We start from the raw sequence: 17,804 nt of genomic DNA on the forward strand, positions 1-17,804 counted from the left end.
CAGTTTTATAGGTCAGGTTGTTCCGGACGCGGCGATACCAAATATGCGTACTTTTATTGTTTTTTTTTTTTTTTTATAATAATATTTATTGATGGGTACATTATATTTTTATTTTTGGTGGATTATTTTTTTTTAAATATTTTTACAATTTTTTTTTTCCACTTTCTGACAGTTTTTACACTTTTTTACTCTGTCCCACTCTGGGACTTTCACTTTTTTTATTCTGATCGCCTGCACAGCATAGGGATGGAGCATCTTCCCTGTGCCGTGCAGGCTGTCAGCGCTGGACAGGGAGAAGATAGTTTGGAGATGCACTGCGCATGTCCAAACAATCTTCCTGTTGTCTGGTGACCCAGATGTTGTCATGACGACATCGGGTCGTCATGGCAACATCCTGGAAGCCACGGCAAACAGCGCTGGAGGCCTGAAGAGGAGGTGAGTATCTGCGATCACCTCCCCTTGCCACCGCAATGCTGCGATTGACTTCGATCGCAGCATTGCGGGGGTTAATGTGCTGGGAGCGGTGCGTGACCACTCCCTGCACATAGTACCGGGTGTCAGCTGTGACAATCAGCTGACACCTGGCGGCGATCGCGCCCGCACAGCCTGTGTGCGCGCGCGATCGCGATGACGTACTAATACGGGTCTGGCTCTTAAGTCCCAGGGCACAGGCGCGTATTAGTACGTCTAATGTTGTTAAGGGGTTAATACATTCTGTACACACACATTAATGATGGTTAACAGACGGAGAAATAAATAAATGTTGGCGTGCTCCTTTTATGAGTTTTAATTATTTAAAAAATAAAACTCAATATGGGAAATTGTCCTAATGTTGTACAATCTATAGTGACTGTATAGATTCAGCTGATTATATATAGATTTTTTTTCTTACCTGCTCATGTTGTACTCTCCGTTGTTTTCAAGTTGTTCAACATCCATTTCTCTAATTTCCGTGGCTTCATTCCCTTCCCCCTCGTTCTCTCCTTCCAAGTGTCCTACCTCTTGCTTTATATCTTTTTCCTCACTATTGGACATATCACATATGAGACCACAGAGTATACATTAAATGTATCAATTGTCCCTATTTACATGATAAAAAAAAACAAGAATATCCTTTTGGCTTACATATGTCTGCTCATTTATATTACAACTGTGGGTCTGGCTCTGAAGGGTATGTCTCCTGCATCCAATATCTGCTGTATTCACTCATCCCTGCTTGTATCATTCTATATGTACTGGGTATGTCTCCTGCATCCAATATCTCCTGTATTCACTGATCCCTGCTTGTATCTGTAGCACCCTGAGGATTCGGCTGCTACAGGGGTATTACACCTCAAGCCAGAGGTGTGGTATTCCACTCCCGGGTAAGGATGGAGTGTGGAACTGAGCTTAGTAGGCTGCATGCACTACATACATCCCATTTCCGGGGGACAGAACTACGGTACTCCCACCAGTATATGTGCAGGTACGACAGCGTCTGTCCCTGGCTGGAGTGGGAGGGGGGTGGAACATCCCAGTAGTGTAGGGGCAGATAGGGGGAGTAGTCTGGGTAAAGATAGGAGCTCATTGGGTGCTGGTCACCTGAGCTCACACATAGAGGGAGTATATAAGGTGGGCACCATCTTAGAACAGGGTTCAGTCAGAGTTTAGCCTGAGGAGCAGAGCAGAGGAGCTCAGCCAGGAGGGCTGACAGGGAGCTGTGGCTCCGGCTGGGCCCAGCTCCAGAGCAGAGCCTGCAGAGGGAGAGAGGAGAAAAGAAGGACCCAGAGAGGAGACAAGAAGGGAACCCCAAGATCCCAGAATAAAGACAAAAGGGTGAAGGGTTGGCGGACAAGGGTACCGGATCCCAAGCTGGCAGAGGCCAAAACCAACCTTAGCCAGGAACCGGAGGTCGTGGTCAGGATCTGCCACGACCCTCACCAAATCCACTAGAAAGGCACACCGAGCATAGGGTCAGGGAGCCCAGAGGAGGCTTGACCACCAAGAGACCCGAGGGAGCCGGCCAAAAGTGGATCCCTGGTGGGAACGGCCAGAGGAAGGGAGAGTCAGAAAGGAGCTCAGGACCACGCTCCGGAATTGCCTGGGGGTTGGCCGAGTCCAGGACCTGGTGGACGCAGCACGGCTCGGGTGGTCACTCAAGGCCAGAGTGACCAAGAGAACACCAGTAAGTAAAAACCCTGAACTGCATCTCCTGACTCTGAATCTTCTTTCTGCATCATCACAACCCCCATCATCTACACCTGCTGCCCTGAGGCCATACCCCTCCCGTTGGGGGTTATACCATCACTGCTGCACATATACCACCGGCCTCAGTGGACTGCTCTGCAGCGGCGGCTTCAAAGCCGCACTCAACGGGTGGCGTAGTCGACAATCAAGTTAACATCTGCTGCCTTAGACTGCCACTTAGTTTGACACCCTGGGCACGGACCGGGTCACCGCCACAAGGACTACTACCCCCATCGAGATCCGGCTCCGGGTATCCCCTACAGCACTGGCCCAGGGGGCGCGTCAACTTTTGGCGTAGTCGGCAGGATAACGTGCCCGCAACCACCGGGTACTGCGTGCCTGAAGAAAAGTTCACATTTACCTCAAAAAGAAGTCTCCCGCCGGTTCCGGAGGGTCCCCGCCATCGGACGCCATCTCGGATCGGTTCCCGCCGGTTGCCCGCCATCTGCAGCTTTTTCCCGCCATCCACAGAGTTTCCCGCCACTGGGAGGCGATTCCCGCCATCTTGGACAGTTTCCCGCCCTGGCAGAGCGGACGCCATTATGGGCGTGCCAGAGGGTGGTAAGAGACGACCTCCCATCGTGGGCCAGGACCAAGAGTGGCGCCAAAAACGAAGACCGCCCCCACCAGCAGAGACTGCAATGATTGAGATGTCCATCAGCGTGGGGGGTCTGCCCCTGGAACTGACAATCACCAAGTTGCCCCAGGACCGCCCTCAGTATGGGCGTATACAGAACAAAACAGAGAAGATGGGTGCAGCCTGGAGGAGTCTGGAGGAGCCGTACCCGGAGATGGAGGGAGAGGCAGGCAGCACCGACCCAGTGGTCAGGAGCCTGTTGCAAGCGACAACCCCAGAAGACCTGGTGGAGATCCTGGCGCAGCTCCCCAGAGATCGGGAGCATGCACGGACCGCACTGGAGGGCTTGGCTCAGAGGATGGCCCGAGTGCAGCGGGACGTACTGGCCGCATGGAGCAGAGAGATGGCCCAGCAGGCTGGAACCCGCCAGCGAAGCACGCCACCCACAACAAGGAGCATGTCCGCCTCTGAGGACGGTGCAGGGGGACGACGGCCGGAGACGACGCCGCGGAGGGAGTTGAAGAAAAGGGAGCAGGTAATGGGGACGACAACATCCCGTGCCCGATGGCCGCAAGCCTGCCCCAACTCCCCGTCGCAGAGCCCGAGACCCCACTCACCACTCACGTTGCTGCATCGTCACCGCTCCAAGCTAGGCCTCAAGCGGCAGGAGCCGCGACCACGCCCCCTGTGACGTCACGCGCCTCAACCCTGAGCGCGGCCAAGCAGGAGACGCCACCGGCCTGGTCGCAAGGCCGAGTACCCCCGGGCGCCGCAGTACCAACAGCGCCCTCTACCTCCACTGAGCCACCGGCCTGGTCGCTGGGCCAAGTAACCCCGGGCGCCGCCGTCTTCACGGTGCCCTTTACATTCAGGGTGCCCCAAGCCTGGTCGCAAGGCCTGGTGAACCCGGGCGCCGCCACCACAACAGCGCCCTCAACGTCCACAGCGCCACACCTGGGTGAAGACCTATTTGCCCAGCACACATGCCCGGATGGGCAGCCCTTTGTGTGGCCACCGGAGTTCCACCATCCCCGACTCCGGAAAGAAAGACCTCTGGATGAGCCCCTGATCCCGGCTCCGGCGCCCGTCAAGATGACCCCGCTCTCGTTAGAGGAGGCGCAGTTTGAGTGGGACCCCGCAGGAGGAGACCTCATCGGGTTCACTCAAGAAACCCGGGCGGCTGCAGCGGAGCGTGCAGAGTGCTGCCGCCAGCAGTTGGAAGCCTTTGACCGAGAAAGAAGAGAGAGGCGGGTCCGCGAGCAGCGGCTGCAAATAAAAAGTGCAGAACAGAAGAGCCGGACCAGGAGGAACCCCCGTGCAGCCCACGGTCCCCGTGCCACCGGGACTGTAATTAAATTCCAGTTGCAGCACGGTTGGGGCTTCATTCGAGATCATCACACCCCCGGCGACGTCTTTGTGACCAGAAGAGATGTCGAGTCCCACCTACCGGAGGGACACAGAGGTCGTGACCTTTACCTGGGTGATGAGGTCACCTTTACCCGGCACCAGTGTGCCAAAGGACCCTATGCACTTCATGTACATCGCCTGACGGAAGAGGAGTTGCGGTGTGAGGAAGGTCAAGAGGACCCGGACGGGTCTGAAGCCTACCCTCAGGAAGGAGCAGCAGGGCATCGTCACCATTAAGAGGTGAACTGAAACTGTAAAATAGTTACCCGTAAGGGTATCTGCCATGCTGCTAATTTAAATATGTTCCCCGTTGGGACAAGTGTGAACTGTTCCAGTGTGTCCCATCTCCCCACAGGCTGAGGACTGTGAGCAGCCATCCCTTTTCCCCACTGGCCGAGGACTGAGAGCGGCCATACCTCCCCTTGTATATAGTTGCGCTTTCTAAGGCGCCCCCTACTGGTTTTATAGGAAAGCTGTGTTTTTCTTGAAGAGACTGTGGCACTTCCCTGGTCACAATTTGCAAAAGTGGCCAGAGGTCAAAAATGTTTTATAGGAAAAGTTTTATTATGCTGAAAGAGTTAATATTATTATATGATGTGTCCGTAACATTTGATGCTGGTAACATTATAAGTAAGAAGTACCTCCCATAAAGGGATGATTGAAGGATAATGTTTATAATGTTTTATATGTTTATGATGTTTTGAAAAAAATTGTATGTTTTTGGATGTTTATTCTTTTACAGCCCGAGGACGTGCTGTGATTTACCAGGGGGGAATGTAGCACCCTGAGGATTCGGCTGCTACAGGGGTATTACACCTCAAGCCAGAGGTGTGGTATTCCACTCCCGGGTAAGGATGGAGTGTGGAACTGAGCTTAGTAGGCTGCATGCACTACATACATCCCATTTCCGGGGGACAGAACTACGGTACTCCCACCAGTATATGTGCAGGTACGACAGCGTCTGTCCCTGGCTGGAGTGGGAGGGGGGTGGAACATCCCACTAGTGTAGGGGCAGATAGGGGGAGTAGTCTGGGTAAAGATAGGAGCTCACTGGGTGCTGGTCACCTGAGCTCACACATAGAGGGAGTATATAAGGTGGGCACCATCTTAGAACAGGGTTCAGTCAGAGTTTAGCCTGAGGAGCAGAGCAGAGGAGATCAGCCAGGAGGGCTGACAGGGAGCTGTGGCTCCGGCTGGGCCCAGCTCCAGAGCAGAGCCTGCAGAGGGAGAGAGGAGAAAAGAAGGACCCAGAGAGGAGACAAGAAGGGAACCCCAAGATCCCAGAATAAAGACAAAAGGGTGAAGGGTTGGCGGACAAGGGTACCGGATCCCAAGCTGGCAGAGGCCAAAACCAACCTTAGCCAGGAACCGGAGGTCGTGGTCAGGATCTGCCACGACCCTCACCAAATCCACTAGAAAGGCACACCGAGCATAGGGTCAGGGAGCCCAGAGGAGGCTTGACCACCAAGAGACCCGAGGGAGCCGGCCAAAAGTGGATCCCTGGTGGGAACGGCCAGAGGAAGGGAGAGTCAGAAAGGAGCTCAGGACCACGCTCCGGAATTGCCTGGGGGTTGGCCGAGTCCAGGACCTGGTGGACGCAGCACGGCTCGGGTGGTCACTCAAGGCCAGAGTGACCAAGAGAACACCAGTAAGTAAAAACCCTGAACTGCATCTCCTGACTCTGAATCTTCTTTCTGCATCATCACAACCCCCATCATCTACACCTGCTGCCCTGAGGCCATACCCCTCCCGTTGGGGGTTATACCATCACTGCTGCACATATACCACCGGCCTCAGTGGACTGCTCTGCAGCGGCGGCTTCAAAGCCGCACTCAACGGGTGGCGTAGTCGACAATCAAGTTAACATCTGCTGCCTTAGACTGCCACTTAGTTTGACACCCTGGGCACGGACCAGGTCACCGCCACAAGGACTACTACCCCCATCGAGATCCGGCTCCGGGTATCCCCTACAGCACTGGCCCAGGGGGCGCGTCATATCATTCTATATGTACTGGGTATGTCTCTTGCATCCAATATCTCCTGTATTCACTGATCCCTGCTTGTATCATTCTATATGTACTGGGTATGTCTCCTGCATCCAATATCTCCTGTATTCACTCATCCCTGCTTGTATCATTCTATATGTACTGGGTATGTCTCCTGCATCCAATATCTCCTGTATTCACTGATCCCTGTCTATATCATTCTATCTGTCCTGGACGGAACCTGAAAACACATCTCTTCAAACAAGCTTACAGCCTGCCATGACCTTACTTGCTGCCACTTTAACAACACCAGAGCTACTACAACCTTGTAGAATGTAAGCCCGCAAGGGCAGGGTCCTCTTCCCTCTGTACCAGTCTATCATTGTTAGTTTGTTTACTTTAAGTAATATCTGTATTTGGTATGTAACCCCTTCTTATGTACAGCACCATGGAATCAATGGCGCTATATAAATAAATAAATAATAATAATAATAATAAAACTGTATAGGAAAGTCAAGTAGGCAGCACTTTCCCTATCAGAGGCCCAAAAAAGCCTTCCATGAAGTATACATTTTTTCAAAATGGGACATATGGGCGACATGTGACACATTATTTCTATACCAGTGGCGTACCGCCAATGGCGGCAGGCCATGCCCCTGCTATGGGGTCCGTGAGCCGGGGGGCCCGTGAGCCAGGGGGGCCCTGAAGCAACGGGGGAACGAGGAGGATATGTGAGTATTGGGGGAGAGGTTGTGACGAAGGACCGGGGCACACGCGGTAGCCGCTGCTGCAGCTACCACGTGTGCCCGCTGCTAAAGGGGCATGAATATTCCCTCTTCTCCACTCCCATGGGCGTGAAGAAGAGGGAATATTCATTCTCTTTAGTAGCGGGCACGGAGGAGCGCTGTTGACAGTGCCCGCTACTAAACAGAATGCATATTCACGCTTTTCCACACCCATAGTCCCGGCGTGGAGAAGAGTGAATGTGTCGGTTGCAGCAGCTCACATCAGCGTCTCAGAGCGCACGCTGCTCAGATGCCGACATGAGCTACTGGCAGACAAGAGGCAGCGCTGGAGCAGAGGTGAGGAAGGAAGGTGAGTATAAGTGTTTATTTTTTTATGTGTAAAGTGATTGGGACACATATACCAGGATTGGGGGGTGAGGAGGCCACACACATCAGGATTGGGGGATGAGGGGGCCCACATATATCAGGATTGTGGGATGAGGGGGCGCACACATAGCAGGATTGAGGGATGAGGGGGCCCACACATACCAGGATTGGAAGAAGAGGAGGCCACGCATACCAGGATTGGGGGATGAGGGGGCCACACATACTAGGACTGGGGGTTGAGGAGGCCACACATAGCAGGATTGGGGGATGAGGAGGCCACGCATACCAGGATTGGGGGATAAGGGGGCCCACACATACCAGAATTGGAGGATGAGGGGGTCCACACATACCAGGATTGGGGGATGAGGAGGCCCACACATACCAGTATGGGGGGATAAGGGGGCCCACACATACCAGGATTGGAGGAAGAGGAGGCCATGCATACCAGGATTGGGGGGATGAGGCGGCCCATACATACCAGGATTGGGGGATGAGGGGGCCATGCATACCAGGATTGGGGGGGATGAGGGGGGCCATGCATACCAGGATTGGGGGGATGAAGGGTGCATGCGTACCAGGATTAAGGATGAGGGGGCCATACATACCAGGATTGGGTGATGAGGAGGACATGTGTACCAGGATTGGGGGATGAGGGGTGTCATGCGTACCAGGATTGGGGATGAGGGGTGTCATGCGTACCAGGATTGGGGGATGAGGGGTGCCATAAGTACCAGGATTGGGGGATGAGGGGGCCATACGTACCAGGATTGAGGGATGATGGGTTCCATACTGTCACGCTGTCTCTGTATACTGGAGGTAGGGGGCCTAAGCTGACCCTAAGCTGGGGCCCTGACTAATCCCTCAACCTGGAGGTACTGTTAAAGGTACAGAGGTCCAGGCCGCCAGCTTAACCCCTACCTCCTGAGGATCCCTGCACCTAAGTAATCTAGTCCTGAGAAGGACCCCGATCACAACAAAAGGGACAAGTAATAATATGCCCACACACAGTACTTAGACGAACGAGACAGTACAAGGGAAAAACCAAAACCACCTTGCATACAAAAACTACACAACTACAACAAAGGGAACACCAACGGGAAAGGAGATAAATGATAAAGCGAGGAAGGGAAAAAACACTCCAAATACACTTATCTCTGAAACTCCAAATACCACGATCCGCTCTGTTAGTCTGCATGAAATGCTTTCACCGACACTTCCCTAACAGACCAGCAGGCATTTGAAGGACTCTCACTACAGCAGCATTGATTGCAGCTGGGCGAGGCAGGACCTCGTCTAGCACAGAGAGAGAGAGAATTAACTCCCTCACTGCCGAAAAACACAAAGCACCAAAAAGTCAGCTGCGAGAAGTCAGGCTGTGTAATCGTGACGATCTTCGTGGCGACACACCCGTGACAGTACCCCCCCTTCTACGAGGGGCCTCCGGACCCTCAGGGCCAGGTTTATCCGGGTGAGTCGTGTGGAAGGCCCGAACTAATCGGTCTGCGTTAATATCCGACGCAGGAACCCACATCCTCTCCTCAGGACCATACCCTTTCCAATGAACCAGGTACTGAAGGGACCGGCGATTAAAGCGTGAATCGATGACCCTCGATACCTGGAACTCCAAGTTACCCTTGACCACCACTGGAGGGGGAGGTAAAGGTGACGGTACCACCGGCGCCACATACCTCTTAAGCAACGATCTGTGGAACACGTTGTGAATTTTAAACGTAGGGGGGAGGTCAAGACGGAATGCCACCGGATTAATAATAGAACTGATTCTGTACGGCCCGATGAACCTGGGACCCAGTTTCCAGGAGGGAACCTTAAGTTTTATATTCCTGGTAGACAACCATACCCGATCGTTCACACTTAGGTCCGGACCAGACACTCTCCTCCTATCAGCCATACGTTTGTATCGGTTCCCCATAGTATTCAGATTCTTCCGCACCCCTCTCCATACTGAAGCGAGTGATGAGGAAAATCGTTCCTCCTCAGGAACCCCCGAAGAGCCCCCCCTACTGAAAGTACAAAACTGGGGGTGAAAACCATATGCCCCAAAAAACGGGGACTTACCAGTGGACTCGCTCCGCCTATTATTAATAGCAAACTCTGCCAGAGGTAAGAAAGAAGCCCAGTCCTCCTGGTTCTCTGACACAAAACACCGGAGATATGTCTCCAAGCTCTGGTTCATACGTTCCGTCTGACCATTGGTCTGAGGATGAAAAGCCGATGAGAACGACAAATGCATCCCCCGCCGTGCACAAAACGCCTTCCAGAACTTGGACACAAACTGAGACCCCCGATCAGACACCACCTCGGAGGGTACCCCGTGAAGCCTCACAATCTCCCCAATGAACACCTGCGCAAGAGTTTTAGCATTAGGGAGAGCCGGAAGAGCGATAAAATGTGCCATCTTGCTGAACCTGTCCACTACAACGAGTATGACCGTTTTACCCGAAGACGGAGGGAGGTCCGTAATAAAGTCCATAGACAGATGAGTCCAAGGACGCTCCGGGATCTTCAAAGGTAAGAGGGCCCCAGACGGACGGGTATGTGAGGTCTTAGAGCGCGCACAAACCCCACAGGACGCGACAAAAGTTACCACCTCCTTATGTAAGTTAGGCCACCAAAACCGACGCGAGAGGAGATCCACAGTTGCTCTACTCCCCGGGTGTCCTGCGAAAACTGAGTTATGGTGTGCCTCGATCACCTTTTGTCGCAACTGATCTGGAACAAACAGTCTCCCCGGAGGTCCAACAGGGGCGTCCCCCTGAGCCTCCAATACCTCCTCCTCCAGATCAGAGCATACTGCCGAAACCACCACCCCCTCCTGAAGGATAGGAATCGGGTCGTCCGTATTCCCGGCCCCAGGGAAACTACGAGATAAGGCATCCGCCTTTACATTTTTTGACCCAGGACGATATGTAACGACAAAATTAAACCTGGTAAAAAACAATGACCACCTAGCTTGTCTGGGATTCAGACGTTTCGCGGACTCCAGATATAGCAGGTTCTTGTGATCGGTGATGACGGTGACCGGATGGACTGCCCCCTCCAAAAAATGGCGCCACTCCTCAAAAGCTAACTTAATGGCCAAGAGTTCCCTATTGCCGACATCGTAATTCCTCTCAGCGGACGACAATTTTTTAGAGAAAAAGGCGCACGGATGCCACTTACCAGGGGACGAACCTTGTGACAATACTGCTCCCACCCCTACCTCGGAAGCGTCTACCTCTACAATGAATGGCTGTGACGCATCAGGTTGAATGAGTATGGGTGCCGAGGCAAAACATTTTTTCAAGGAGGAGAATGCTTGACAAGCCTTGTCAGACCACCTAGAAAAATCCGTCCCCTTTTTAGTCATGTCTGTGAGAGGCTTAACCATGGACGAGAAATTACGAATGAACTTCCGGTAATAATTAGCAAACCCCAGGAAACGTTGTAGTGCCTTAAGATTCTCTGGCCGATCCCACTCAAGAACTGCCCGCACTTTCCCAGGGTCCATATGAAAACCGGACGCTGAAACCAGGAAGCCTAAAAACTGGAGTTCCTGTACGGCGAACACACACTTTTCCCATTTGGCATACAGTTTATTATCCCGCAAGATCTGTAACACCTGCCTAACGTGCTCCTGATGAGACACCAGATCCGGCGAGTAAATTAAGATATCATCCAGATATATGACAACAAACTGTCCCACCAGGCGGCGAAAAATGTCATTAACAAAGTGTTGGAACACCGCCGGGGCATTAGTCAGACCGAATGGCATGACAAGGTTCTCATAATGCCCCTCCGGAGTGTTAAACGCCGTCTTCCACTCATCCCCCTCCTTCATCCTAATCAGATTGTACACCCCCCTGAGATCCAACTTAGAGAACCATTTGGCGCCCACGATCTGATTAAAGAGATCGGGAATAAGTGGGAGCGGATACGGATCTCGGACCGTAATCCGATTAAGTTCACGGAAATCCAGGCAAGGGCGTAGGCCTCCATCTTTCTTCTTAACAAAGAAGAACCCCGCAGCCACCGGTGAAGATGAAGGTCTAATATGCCCCTTAGCCAGACTTTCTGAAATATAATCCTTCATGGCCTGCCTCTCAGGACCAGAAAGGTTATACAACCTAGCTTTAGGTAACTTGGCCTCAGGGAGCAGTTTTACAGAACAGTCATACTCGCGATGAGGAGGTAGTTCCTGACACCCTTTCTCCGAGAATACATCCTCAAAGTCCGCCAGAAATGGAGGTAAGACCCAAGGAGTAACCGCACCGATGACCGTGTTCATGCAGTTTTTATTACAGAATTTACTCCATTGGCTTATCTCTCTGGTTTGCCAATTAATAACCGGGTTATGCTTAGTTAACCAAGGAAGGCCCAACACTATAGGAGTGGGAAGACCCTCCAACACGTAGCAAGACAACAGTTCTTTATGTATCGCCCCCACTTGAAGTTTTACGTCATGCACAGCTTGCAAAAAACTTCCCTGACCGAGAGGCCTGGCATCGATCGAGAATATGGGGAAGGGTTTAGCCAACTCACTCAATCGCATACCTTGAACCCGGGCAAACCGAGCATCAACCAGATTAGCCCCGGCCCCACTATCCAGAAGAACAGATATCCTCTCAGTTCTCGTACCCACCACCACCTCCGCCGGTACGAGAAACTGAGACGAACCTAGGGACGAAATACCTACTCCCAGATTGCCGTCCACCACACAACCTGGGATCAACAGTTTTCCAACGACTCTTCACTCTGCAAGGGACGGGATGGACACCCCCCAATAAAATGTCCCTTTCTCCCGCAGAAGAAACACCTTCCTGTCTTATGGCGCACCACCGGTCCCCTCCCCCGAAATGATGTCCCTCCTAATTGCATAGGCTCCTCTGGACTGACCAGGGGAACAACCATATGAGGGGACCTTGTAGGAGGTGGAGTCATCACAGGGGGTAGAGTTATCCCGCACCTCTCCCGAAGCCGTCTGTCAACGCGAATAGCAAGGGCCATAGCGGCTTCCAGTGACGCGGGAGAGTCATACTGTGCCAACACATCCTGTAATTTGTCGGATAAACCTTGACAAAACTGGCTCCTAAGAGCCGGGTCATTCCACTGGGTGTCCGTGGCCCACCTACGGAACTCCGAACAGAATTCCTCCACCGGACGATCTCCCTGCTGGATCCTACGTAACTTAGACTCAGCAAGGGAGATCCGATCTGGGTCATCATATACGAGTCCCAGAGCAGCGAAAAACCTATCCACTGACTGGAGAGCCGGGGAGCCCGGGGGAAGAGAGAACGCCCAAGATTGTGAGTCCCCTTGTAGGAGCGAGATGACAATTCCCACCCTTTGTTCTTCACTCCCCGATGACCGAGGCCGCAGCCGATAGTACAACTTGCATGCCTCCCGGAAAACAAAAAACTTGTCCCGCCCCCCAGTGAACCTGTCAGGGAGAGCTACTTTAGGTTCTGGTCCGGCTTGCTCCTGAGGATACAAAACCTTGGACCTAACGTCCGCCAGCTCCATGGACAAACTCTGCAACTGCCGAGCTAGACCGGCTACTGGATCCATGGTAGCTGGAGAAAAACTAAGTGGTCGGTGAAAATGTCACGCTGTCTCTGTATACTGGAGGTAGGGGGCCTAAGCTGACCCTAAGCTGGGGCCCTGACTAATCCCTCAACCTGGAGGTACTGTTAAAGGTACAGAGGTCCAGGCCGCCAGTGTAACCCCTACCTCCTGAGGATCCCTGCACCTAAGTAATCTAGTCCTGAGAAGGACCCCGATCACAACAAAAGGGGACAAGTAATAATATGCCCACACACAGTACTTAGACGAACGAGACAGTACAAGGGAAAAACCAAAACCACCTTGCATACAAAAACTACACAACTACAACAGAGGGAACACCAACGGGAAAGGAGATAAATGATAAAGTGAGGAAGGGAAAAAACACTCCAAATACACTTATCTCTGAAACTCCAAATACCACGATCCGCTCTGTTAGTCTGCATGAAATGCTTTCACCGACACTTCCCTAACAGACCAGCAGGCATTTGAAGGAGTCTCACTACAGCAGCATTGATTGCAGCTGGGCGAGGCAGGACCTTGTCTAGCACAGAGAGAGAGAGAATTAACTCCCTCACTGCCGAAAAACACAAAGCACCAAAAAGTCAGCTGCGAGAAGTCAGGCTGTGTAATCGTGACGATCTTCGTGGCGACACACCCGTGACACATACGTACCAGGATTGGGGGATGAGGGGTACTACATACCAGGATGGGGAAATTTACCAGTAGCTGCTGCATTCCCCACCCTAGGCTTATACTTGAGTCAATACGTTTTCCCAGTTTTTTGTGGTAAAATTAGGGGCCTCAGCTTATACTCAGGTCGGCTTATTTAAAATATACGGTATTTTAAAATCAGTGAGTACGTGGTGCCCATAATACTGCAGGACTGTGGGGTGCATAATACTATATGGGGGCTGCATTTTACCCTATGGGGTGTGTAATGTACTCTATGGAGGACTATGGCGAGTGCATTATATTCTATGGAGGACCATGGGAAGTTCATTATACTATATGGAGGATTATGGGGGGCGCATTATACTATATGTAGGATTATGGGTGGCGTATTATACTATATGGAATGCTATGCGGGGCCATTATAATATTTTGAGGGCTATGTGGGGGGCCATTATACTGTATGAAAGCAATTATACGGTGTGAAGGTCTGTGTGGGGTCCATTATACTGTTTGGAGGGCTGTGTGGGGCCATTATACTGTTTGGAGGGCTAGTGCGGACCATTAAACTGTATGTAGGCCCATTATACTGTATGGAGGGCTGTGTGGGAGTCACAGTTGGGGGATTATACTGTGTGAGGGTCACAATACTTTGCCTTGGGAGTTGAAGTGGGGTACAATAGGGTCATTATACTGTGCATGTGGAGGCTAATGTGGAGGAATGCACCATGGGGGTATCATACTGTGTTTGGGGGGCACTTTTATTGGCATCATACTTTATAGGGTAATAAAAGAGGAATCTAGGACTTCAGCAGGAGGAAAATTACTAAGTACAGGCTGGAAAGTTGTGAGATCTGCTCTTCTGTGACACAGACAAATATTTGTTTATTTTTTTTTGGGGGGGGGAGCCCCAAATAGAGCTTCTGCTATGGGGCCCCATGATTTCTATGTACGTCCTTGATCTATACAGTGGCATATGTCTGAGTGTACTATCAGTATATATTCTAAGCGCTAGAATGGAAGCTGTATAATGCCTGTATATAATTACAGTAGCTGATTATATGTGAACAGGTCACTTACCCACTGATGTTCTCTCTTTGTATGAATCATTCTCATCCAATGTCTCTTTCTCTTCATTCTCGTATTTCACACTATTGGAAACATATCATTAGTGGAAACATTTGATTATAAAGAGCCTGGGATGGGTTAATTATACGTTTCTAAAATATCTATTATTAAGGGCACCACATGTTACCCATGTACATGTATATCACCCCAGTAAAATGTACGCCTCTCCCTGTTCATGAATCCGGCACAAGCCAAATACCCAATGTTGATTTTGGACCTGGCATTGTTTTCTGACAATCTTCTATTATTATTATTATTACTACTATTATTTATGTATATAGCACCATTGATTCCTTGGTGCTGTACACAAGAAGGGGTTACATACAAAATACAGATATCACAGTAAATGACTAACAAGGATAGACTGTTACAGAGGGAAGAGGACCCTACCCTTGCGGGATTACATTCTACAGGATGATGGGGAAGGAGACAGTAGGTTGGGGGTTTGCAGCAGCTCTGATGGTGGTAATGCGGCAGCGTGGTCATTGCAGGTTGTAAGCTTTCTTAAAGAGATGGGTTTTCAGGTTCTGTGTGAAGGATCCAAATGTGGCAGATAATCGGACGTGTTGAGGCACAGAATTCCAGAGGATGGGGAATATTCGGGAGATGTCTTGGAGGTGATTGGGTGAGGAACGAATAAGTGTGGAGGTGAGGAGGTGGTCTTGGTAGAACCGGAGATTACGTGAGGGAATTTATTGGGAGATTAGTTCAGAGATGTACGGAGGAGAAAGGTTATGGATGGCTTTGTAGGTCAGTGTTAGTAGTTTCAACTGGATACGCTGGGCAGTTGGGAGCCAGTGAAGGGATTTGCAAAGGGGGGTAGCAGAGGAGTAGCAAGGAGAGAGATGAACTAATTGGGCAGCAGAGTTAAGGACAGACTGGAGAGGTGCAAGAGTGTTAGCAGTTAGGCAGAGGAGGATGTTGCAGTAGTCGAGGCGGGAGATTATGAGGGCATGCACAAGCAGTTTAGTAGATTGAGGGTTTAGGAAAGGATGGATTCTGGAAATATTTTTGAGCAGGAGGCGACAGGAGGTGGTGAGGGCTTGGATGTGTGGTTTGAAGGACAGGGCAGAGTCAAGGGTTACTCTGAGGCAGCGGATTTCTGGTACAGGGGAAAGAGTGATGCCATTTATTGAGATAGATAGATCAGATGGGGAAGATATACGAGATGAAGGAAATATGATAAGTTCAGATTTGTCCACAATGAGTTTGAGGAAGTGAGAGGAGAAGAAGGGGGATATGTCTGATAGACACGCTGGGATTCTGGACAGCAGAGAGGTGACGTCTGGGCCAGAGAGGTAGATCTGAGTGTCATCGGCATACAGGTGGTACTGGAAACTATGGGACTTTACGAGCTGTCCCAGTGAAGGCTGAAAGTGTGAAATTGGCAGAAAACCTCTATAAACACATTGATAAGTCCAGAAACAGTTGTATTTCGGCCTCATGTTACATGTATGTGAAAAATATGAATACAAAATATTGTTAAAAAAATAAAAATGGCATTCGGTGCAATGTCCATAAGTCTTAAATGTATTTTTACAAAAAAAAGTGGCAAAAACACATTGATGAATGTGCTCCAGTGAATCAACGGAAGGAAGACCCTATGATGAAACCTAAAGAATATCAATAAGTAGAGAAGGATATTCCAGAAATGCTGGGATGTTATTGGCTCCATCAGTATAAATCTGGTCAACCTTTTCTCCATACTTACATTATTGCATCTAAATAGTCCAGTGCGTAAATAATCTCCAACGTAATCCTGTGATAGAAAATACAGATCTGGTTACAATTATTGTCATTTTGGCCATTTCTAATCCTACCAAGTTGATTATCTATATAATTATTGTCCCACAGATAAGTGCATGGTATTAATTGCTGCATTCCCACATATTATACAGGATGATTTATAATTTATCTAAATTTATAATAATACCTGATTCTACCTATATATCACTATTCTAACTCTGGTGTAATATGGAGATATTTACCAGAATTCCTGCTGAATTTTATAGATTTTATTATCCCATCTGTTGGAGAAAATAAAAAGAAAGAAATGCAATAATTACATACGCAGGTAATATAATGCTTAGAAATAAAGATTATTTTAGACCTTCTGTACGTAAATTAGTGCAGACTAACACTTAGAAATAAAAATAGAAAATTATGTTTTGCAACTGTTTGCTATAGACCAGGGATGCCAAACTCAAATACACAGTGGGCCAAAATTAAAAACTTGGACAAAGTCGCCGCCAACCTTGATATTTATTAAAAATAAAGTCTACAATTAAGGAAGTTCTTATCATCAAATATAATGATAAAACTTCATATGGAAACAAACTTACAGAGCTTGTCCCATGAATAAAGTACATTTTAATTAATAGATCTTAGAATAAAATTAGCACATAATCACAAATGGGGCATACACCTGACCTCACCCCTGAATTATTACAAAACACCAGTGTGAAGATATTCAAGGTAATACCCTGTCGATCACTGTGAGCACTGGCAGGCGGGTTTTACAGAGCTCTACATATGCAAATCTGACACCTCTTGCAGCAAGCAGGAGGGAGGGGAGCTGAGAAGCAGGGAGTGAGATATCTCACAGCAGCTGTGAGTAACACAGGACAGTCCATCCCTCCGCAATGTGCTCCCTTTGCTTAGGAAACTATAATTCAACAGCGAGTTATGGAAAAACGATAAATCCGAGCGATACACAAAATTGATTTTTGGAAACCTAAAAGAATGGAGAATCTCACCATTCCTTTCTTCACCACCCAGCAAGCAAGGATATGGAGATATGCGGCACAGCCTTTCAGAAGCCCCTAGGGCCCCTGTGTTTGGTCTCCATGTGTAGCAAGGGCCCAGCTGGATCCGATGACACCAGAACCGGCTCCCTAGGATAGTCCAGTAAGGAAATATAGCCCATCTTAGTTTTTGGGAATCTGTAGCTGGGAGAGAACCAGGGTGGAGACTTGGGCTTGATCAGGGGGCAGTAGGGGGAGTGACCCAGAGAGTTTAAAGGTCTCTGTAGCTTGAGCCCATTGTCTTTCCCTGGGGAGGTTGGAACGTCAAGTCGTGTGGGGAAAGTCCTGCAACAACCAGAGGGCCCGCATGCCTCCCATGTGGCAGCCCATCCCC

At 50.0% G+C, this 17,804-nt stretch overlaps 1 long non-coding RNA gene across 1 annotated transcript; it reads right to left on the minus strand.

Annotated features, from left to right (window-relative positions):
• Nucleotides 1-890: 890 nt before the first annotated feature.
• Nucleotides 891-16,426, minus strand: LOC141167307 (uncharacterized). The gene is made up of 3 exons (XR_012251414.1): nucleotides 16,378-16,426; nucleotides 14,619-14,689; nucleotides 891-1,024 (listed from the first exon to the last, which is right to left on the minus strand). It is a non-coding gene; the product is annotated as an uncharacterized lncRNA (long non-coding RNA).
• Between the last annotated feature and the right edge of the window lie 1,378 nt (nucleotides 16,427-17,804).

This window comes from Phyllobates terribilis, unplaced genomic scaffold, assembly GCF_046119375.1.
Source record: "Phyllobates terribilis strain yellow unplaced genomic scaffold, ASM4611937v1 Scaffold_1__5_contigs__length_1240528914, whole genome shotgun sequence".
Lineage (NCBI taxonomy): Eukaryota > Metazoa > Chordata > Amphibia > Anura > Dendrobatidae > Phyllobates > Phyllobates terribilis.